At 40.0% G+C, this 7,994-nt stretch overlaps 1 long non-coding RNA gene across 1 annotated transcript in view; it reads left to right on the top strand.

Annotated features, from left to right (window-relative positions):
• LOC110313332 overlaps window positions 1-7,994 on the top strand; it is a 16,936-nt gene that overhangs the window by 860 nt on the left and 8,082 nt on the right. The gene's annotated exons all lie outside the window — the stretch shown is intronic.

The raw sequence follows: 7,994 nt of genomic DNA, 5'->3' as shown, positions 1-7,994 counted from the left end.
TTGTAAACTTTATATGACCCAGCACAAGGGAAGGCCAGGGCCAAGTAGTGGGAGTGGGTGGGTAGGGGAGCAGGGGCGGGGGGGTATAGGGAACTTTCAGGATAGCATTTGAAATGTAAATAAAGAAAATAATAATAAGTTAATAAATAAATTATAAAAAGAATGTAATTCCATTTGTTATAGCTAAAAAATAAATATATCCCCTAAAAGCTGCAAAACAGCAACAAAAGGCATTAAAGATGAAAATAAATAGGAAGTTACTGTGAAAAGCAATCAAGGAGGACTCCTAGTGTCAACTTTGAGACTCCATAGACACACATAGCATGTATGTGTACATGCACCTGAACATACACTAGCATGCATCTAGACATGAGTACATACCATACACATCACATAAGAAAAAACAATAAATAAAAGTAAATAAGATAAATTGGAAGCATTCTGCAATGAATGGCACATGCTTAGAGACCCAGTACTCAGGGGACTGAGACTGGGGTATTTCAAATTTGAGAACAGCCTGGTTTACATAAATCCCTGTCTCAAACGTGTGCTACATATATACATAATGGAATACTATTCATTTGTAAACATAATGTAATCTTGTCATTTGTAACAAAATTGTGGCTGGAGAAAATTAAATAAGCCAGGCAGGGAAGGACAAATAGCACCCGATCACATTTATATGTGACATCTAATAAAGCTGATATGGAAGTTCAGAATAGACAGACTGCGGATGCAGCCTCAAGTAAGGAACTCCTGGGCTCTATCCACAGCATCTCATCAAAGGGGTGTGGTGACACAATTCTTTAATCCTAGCACTCTGGAGGTGGAGGCAGGAGGACTGGAAATTGAAGGTCATCTTTGGCTACATAGCTAGTTTGAGGCCAGCCTGGGACACATGTCATTGTTTTCTAGACAAGAAAGATGACTGCCAAAATTTGAGAGTAGCATATTGTTTGCCAGAGATGAGGGGAATACAGAGGAGCTAGAATAGGGAAAGCTCAAGTGCTGGATGCTTAATTGTAGTTAGAATAAAAGGTCTGCTGTTCTATGGCAAAGAAGAGTGACCATAGGAAACTATTATGTATTTTATATTTCAAAAACCCAGAAAGAAGCCTTTTAAATGTCCACTTTCACTGCAAAAGGATAATAAGTGTTTAAGGATAATGGTAGATTTTTAAAAAGCATTTACTTTTTTTTATTTATTATTTTCTTTATTTACATTTCAAATGCTATCCCGAAAGTTCCCTATACCCTCCCCCTGCCCCTGCTCCCCTATCCGCCCACTCCCACTTCTTGGCCCTGGCCTTCCCCTGTGCTGGGTCATATAAAGTTGGCAAGAATGGTACATTTTTTAATCTTTAAATTGTTTTCTGCCTCTGAGTTAGTGTCTCACCATATAGACCAAGATGGTTTTGAATTTGCACATAACCTCCTTTCCTACACTCCCAAGTGCTAGGGAATACACGCGTTCTCATCTCAGCCATGCTCAGCAGAAAGCTATAAGTACATTGATTTATACATCACACGGTGTATCCATGTATGTCATTACCCATAGTGTTCTATTAACTTGTGCCAATTTTATCTTATGTATTAGCACATGGTCTGGTTGGTTTTTGTCAACTTACAACCACTCAGAAAGAGGGAATTCCAGTTGAGAAAAAGCCTCAATCAGACAGGCCTGCGGGCAAGCCTGTGGGGCATTTTCTTGATTGGTGCTTGATAAAGAAGGGTTTAGTTTACTGTGGGTGTTGCCAGTCCTGGGCAACTGAGCAAGCCACAGGGAGCAAGCCAACAATCAACATTCCTTTATAATCTCTGCTTGTATACCTGCCTCCAGGTTCCTGCCCTGCTTGAGTTCCTGATCTGACTTCTCATCATGGATTATAAACTGTAAGCTGAAATAAACCCTTTCCTCCCCAAATTGCTTTGGCTCATAGTGTTTATCACAGCAAGAGAGAAGCAAAATAAGACAGCTAGAAACATGAATTAAAGAGAATAAATACCAAAAGTTTCAATGAGTTTTTAAAAGTAAATAGAAAAGTTCATTTAACACCAAATTTGGAATTTCAGGAAACTCCAAATAGCCAAAATGACCTTGAAAAATAACAGAATTGGAATTGGAGGACTGAATTAAAAAAAAAAAAAACAAAACCGTAACATTTGCTGTGGTGTGTGTGTGTGTGTGTGTGTGTGTGTGTGTGTGCATACGCATGTGGGTGTTCCCTCCTTCCACTATCTGAAGTTTGGGAGTTGAACTCGGGTTTTCAGCTGGTTGTAAGAACTTTTACTTACCAAGCCATCTCATTGGTACCGTTTATTTTTTCAACTTCAAAACTTTCTTTAGAACTAATGAAAACAAAATGTGTGTTCCTGGAGTGAAAAATAGCCAAAGATCAGTGGGGTGGAACCAAGTGCTCAGAAAGTGACCTTTTTTTTTTTTTACATGTTTAGGTTATTTTTTGACAATGGTACTAAGAACACTTAGTGGAAAGAAAAGATAAATGGTGCCGAGAAAGCAGAATATCCTCATGTTTAAAAAAAAAATGCAGTTGGATCCATCCCTTACAACTTGTTCTTATTTGAATCTGAAATACTGCCTTTTGTTTTTAACAACACCTGCTTCTGGCTGTTGGTACTGCTTTGGTAGGCTCTGGATAGTCTAGAGGGCCAGACTTAGCAGGAGGGAGTTGAGGATGGAAGGTGTATTATCTCAGCTGCTTCTTGTCTCCCTTTGCCTCCTAGTCCACTGTCAGGTGAAGATGCTGCCACAGTGCTCCCACTTCCGCAGAGTCACTATACTTTGCCTTTGCTACCATGATCAATGATGACCTTCAGGAACAGTAAGCCAAAACAAGTCTTTCCTCTCATAAGTTGCTTGTTTTAAGTCATTTATCACAGTGAGGCGAAATGTAACTAATACACATTATATACAATTAAAATGGTTCAAAGATCTAAATGTAAGAGCTTTGATCAGTGCTTGTTGCAGATGTGGTTCATCCCTCGACCAAAGCTGCTGCCCCTTTTCTCTAGAATGGCTTGGCAGAAGCTGCAAAATCATGTAAGTTGGCAGGCATGCAATATAGGCCAGTGCTTCCCAAATGCCAACTCGAGGACAAAGCTGGCTGCACCAGCTTCACCCCAGGACTTTAAAAAAATGTAGATGAGCAGACTTCATGGGATTCTCACTCAGGAGTTTGAGAGTAGAATTTAGAGTCTCCTAAGGGAAGGCACCCCAGGACAGTAAGTCTGGAGGCAAAGCCAAGGTGGGGAATCACTATGTTGGCACTTGAACCTCAGATAGGAGGTTGCAACTAGCCCCTTACAAGTTCCAGTGTGGCCTGTGGCCCAGCATCATTGGCACTACCCGGAAGCTTTCCAAGGACAGAATTGTGGGGAAAGAGGGTGTGCTTCTTGGGAGGGGGAGGCAAATAGATCAGAAGTTCAGAAGTTCAGAGCTAACATGGGCTAAATGAAGCCCTATCTTTCTAAAAAATTTATTTATTTATTTATTTATTTATTTATTTATTTACACTCCATATTTTATTCCCCCACCCCATCCATCCTCCAACTGTTCCATATCCCCACCTCCTGTCTCCACATGAATGTCCCCACCTCACCTGACATCTAAACTCCCTGGGGCCTCCAGTCTCTTGAGGATTAGGTACTTCTTCTCTGAATGAACACAGACCCAGAAGTCCTCTGATGTATATGTGTTGGGGGCTTCATATCAGTTGCTGTATGCTGCCTGGTTGGTGGTCCAGTGTTTGAGAGATCTCAGGGGTCCAGATTAATTGAGATTGCAGGTCCTCCTACAGGGTTGGCCTTCTCCTCAGATTCTTCCAGCCTTTCCTAATTCAACAACAGGGGCCATCTGCTTCTGTCCATTGGTTGGGTGTAAATATCTACATCTGACTCTTTCAGCTGCTTGTTAGGTCTTTTGGAGGGCAGTCATGCTAGGTCCCTTTTTGAGAGTGCTCCATAGCCTCAGTAATAGTGTCAGGCCTTGGAACCTCCCCTTGAGCTGGATCCCACTTTGGGCCTGTGGCTGGACCTTCTTTTCCTCAGGCTCCTCTCCATTTCCATCCCTGTAATTCTTTCAGATAGGAACAATTATGGGTCAGAGATGTGACTGTGGGAAGCCCCCCCACCACCTCTTCCTCATTTGATGTCCTGTCTTCCTGCTGGATGTGGGCTCTATTAAGTTCCCTCTCCCTTCTGTAGGGCATTTCATCCAAGTTTACATTTCTAACTGGTTTCCAGATTAGACTGGTATTGCTTTGTCTGCGGAGCACACTTCTAGAATCATTTGCTCAGGTTAAAAGACCTCAGTGCACACAAAACTTCAGCAGATCAACCTCCTCCAAGCTAAGAATGATCCAGACGTAATTGAACTTGAAATCTTGTGGTAGAAATAAATTAAGGTTTCCAGTATAATATGACTCTTAGCCCCACAAAGAGCCACATGCCACGAATCAGGTATACCTGCCTTCCTATGGCTATGATCCAGGATGTAAGAGCTTGGGCGCATTGGTTTTGATTTGTTTGGTCTTGCTCTATGTTTGGAACTTGACTTGGCTTTCTTACATTCCTAGGACAATTATTGTGTAAGATGACCATCCTACCTCTTCCCAGGATCTCATGGCTTTTGTGTAGAGAGTGTTTTCACAGGACTTATCTTAGGGTATATTCCCAGGTGAATGTGACCTTTTATATACTGCCTTGCTAAAATTGCCAGTGTCCCCATTTTTCCTTTCAGTAAGGTTTCAGAGTCTTCTCTTTCTATAGCCCTCTCAGCTGTAAAGTCAGTCTTGTCTCTTGCAGGAAAGCTGCCTTTCTAGAACTCTTGTGGCAGAGACAAATGGGTCTGTGGGAGTTCTCTGCAATGTGATTTTGAATGTTTAAAATGTCTCCTTCCTAAATGTCTAAATGCAGTTAATCTTGACTCTGAGTTCCTTCCTGTCTTTCCATACTAGTTGCTACTTGACTGTGGTCGAGAAAGACTTTGAAAGTGGAACTGGGTCACTGAAGTGGCCAGGTTGTCTTCTAAAGACCAGGTTTATAAATATCTGGTTGGGCTGTTACACACGAAGTTCAACATGTAGTGATTCTAAAGTTCTTTGAATTGCAGCTTATAGCATGTGCCTGTAATTAGAACACATAGGAGGTGGAGGGAAGGAGGATCAGAAATTCAAGGTTACCCTCCAGTAAATAGTGGGTTGGGATCAATCAGACTTGGACACATGAGACCAAGTCTCAAAGGAAAAGAAAGAAACACTCTGAAGATTTAGAAGTACTGCACGAACGTAAATTGTATGGGCTACTAAATATATGAAAATGAGCAACATTAAATGAACAAAGCAGTTGTTTTTTTATAAATTTATATATTATATATATACTGAATTTGGGGAAGAATAGGAGAGGGGACATGGGTGGAGCTTGATGAAGAAGAGGGAGGAGGAAATTATGTAAATGCAGTAATTATATATGAAAAATTTCAAAATAAATGTAAAAAGTAGATTTTAAATATATATATATACATACATATATATATAATTTTTAAAATCTCAAAAAAATAAAAATGCATGTGTATAATATATCCAGGTGTGACAATATACATTTTTAGCATTCAAGTTTAAAATTTATTTATCTATAGGAAAAATTTCTACTGTGTTCATGTAATTAGCTTCTTCTATTTATAAAGTCAACTATTTTATTATAATCATATATATACATATATAAATACAAATCTCAAGTGACAATATTGATATTCATTACTCTTCTGATATCTAAAACATATTTTATTATGGTAAAATCATTCCATAAAACACTATTTTATAAGATATCTAAAAGGAGCTGAAGGGAATAGCAGCCCCATAGTAGGAACAACAATATGAAGTGACCAGTACCCCCAGAGCTCCCAGGGACTAAACCACCAATCAAAGAGTACACATGGAGGGACCCAAGGTTCCAGCTGCATATGTAGCAGAGGATGGCCTACTCGATAATCAATGGGAGGAGAGGCCCTTGGTCCTCTGAAGGCTGTATGACCAAGTGTGGGGGAATGCCAGGGACAGGAAGCAGGTGTGGGTGGATTGGTGAGCATGGGGAGGGGGGGGAAGAGATATGGATTTTCGGAGGGGAAGCCAGGAAAGGGAATAACATTTGAAATGTAAATAAGGTAAATATCTAATAAAATATGTTATTCCATTATTTTAATAAACCATTTTGATATAATATCAAATTATGCCAAATTTAATTACATTATAACTTTAAATTCTATATTCTGTATCTGATGCTCTAAAGATCAAATGCAAAATAATTTAGAAAACATAAAATAAAAAAATGTTAACTAATTATGAGCAAATTCATTATAACAAGTAGATTTCCTAAGCATGCAAATTGTCAGTGTCAGAAAATCTGGATTTAATCCAAATAACTGCAGAAATGTGACTTTGGGAAGCTAGTGTAATGCATATCTTTCTACACTAAGATTTGTGCACTAGAGCACATGCAAGAACCCTGTGAAGTTAAAATGGGAATTGAATACAGTACTGTATGTAAAAACATATAAACAATGCCCAGAATAAGCATATCAAATGCACGCTTTTAAAAGAGAGATGAGGGCTAGAGCACTTGGAAGTGATGGGCCAAACTGATCCCAAATGCCTTTGTTTTTTGTTTTTGTTTTTGTTTTTGTTTTGTTTTACTATGATAAACCATTCCACCCAGACCTGAAGTACAGTGAGGCAAATTAAATGCTCAACATGTAAGTCCATGATTCTGACAGTTAATGTCTCCTTTAGTTTGGTCCTCAGCGTCTTATTCAGCTATAATATTATCTTGAAGAGTGTGCTGCTCAGGTTATAAATGTTCCATCCCTCCTTAATGGCTCATCAGCAGATCATGAATCTGCAGACAAAGCCTCCAGAAGTCGAATGAGTCTCATGTAGGATCCCCAGGGTAATGATGGTCTGGTTTCTGAGAGATATGTTGATAAAATGGACAACCTCAAGTGTCATTCCTCAGACACCTTCCACTTCCTGTTTGAGACAGTCTCCCATTGGCTTAGAACTTTGCCAATCAGGCTAGGCTAACTGGCCAGGCAGCTTCCTGAGATCTGTATGTCTCTGCCTCCCAACTCACCACCACTGAAAAAATAATTTTCAGAAAGCTACTAGACAAGTCTAATGTTGATGATTCACTGGGAATAGGGCTTCAGGGAGCTACAGATCCCTTATCTCCTTCTCAGTAGCTGTTAGTCTTGTCTAGGTTTCATGGTTACCATAAACCAGAGGAGAGTAACATTGGCATTGAGCTGGTTAAAACCCCAATAAAGATGAAGGGGTCACTGGGCAGTGGTGGTGCATGTCTTTAATCCCAGCACTTAGGAGGCAGGGGTAGGTTGATTTCTGAGTTTGAAGCCAGCCTGGTCTACAGAGTTCCAGGACAGCCAGAGCTATACAGAGAAACCCTGTCTCAAAAAACAAACAAAAAAATGGGGGGGGGGGATTTAGTAAACCCCTTCTTAATATAGACACATTAAATACATCTTTTCTCTCTTTAATTAGCATATTGAGGATAGGTGGCCAAGCTTAGCTTTTAGGAATGCCAGGGCCCAGGTTCTGACTTTAATAGCTACAGTAACACCAATGACCATTAAATTTTCTTATATCCCAAAGCAAGCTATGGGATGGTTCTTTTAAACTGGAAAACAAGATTCATCCAGCTGCGGTCTCTGCCAGCCCTGCATCATTCCAGGCCTGCAACCTTTTTGAGTTCAATAGTTCAATTCTTCTGGTCAGATCCACTCTGGGTCACAGTACACTATCAAAATTCACTCAGAAAAGTTGATATAGGAGGAGCTGTTAACACCCGGTCCTCCTCACTTACGTATAGTAGGAAAATAACCTTTGTGAGTTTTTGCATATCTCTCTCTCTCCTCTCTCTCTCTCTCTCTCTCTCTCTCTCTCTCTCTCTCTCTCTCTCTCTCT

The sequence above is a fragment of the Mus pahari genome, chromosome X, assembly GCF_900095145.1.
Source record: "Mus pahari chromosome X, PAHARI_EIJ_v1.1, whole genome shotgun sequence".
Classification (NCBI taxonomy): Eukaryota; Metazoa; Chordata; class Mammalia; order Rodentia; family Muridae; genus Mus; species Mus pahari.
Note: the sequence above shows the minus strand (reverse complement) of the source record. Positions and strands in the feature narration are given on the sequence as shown.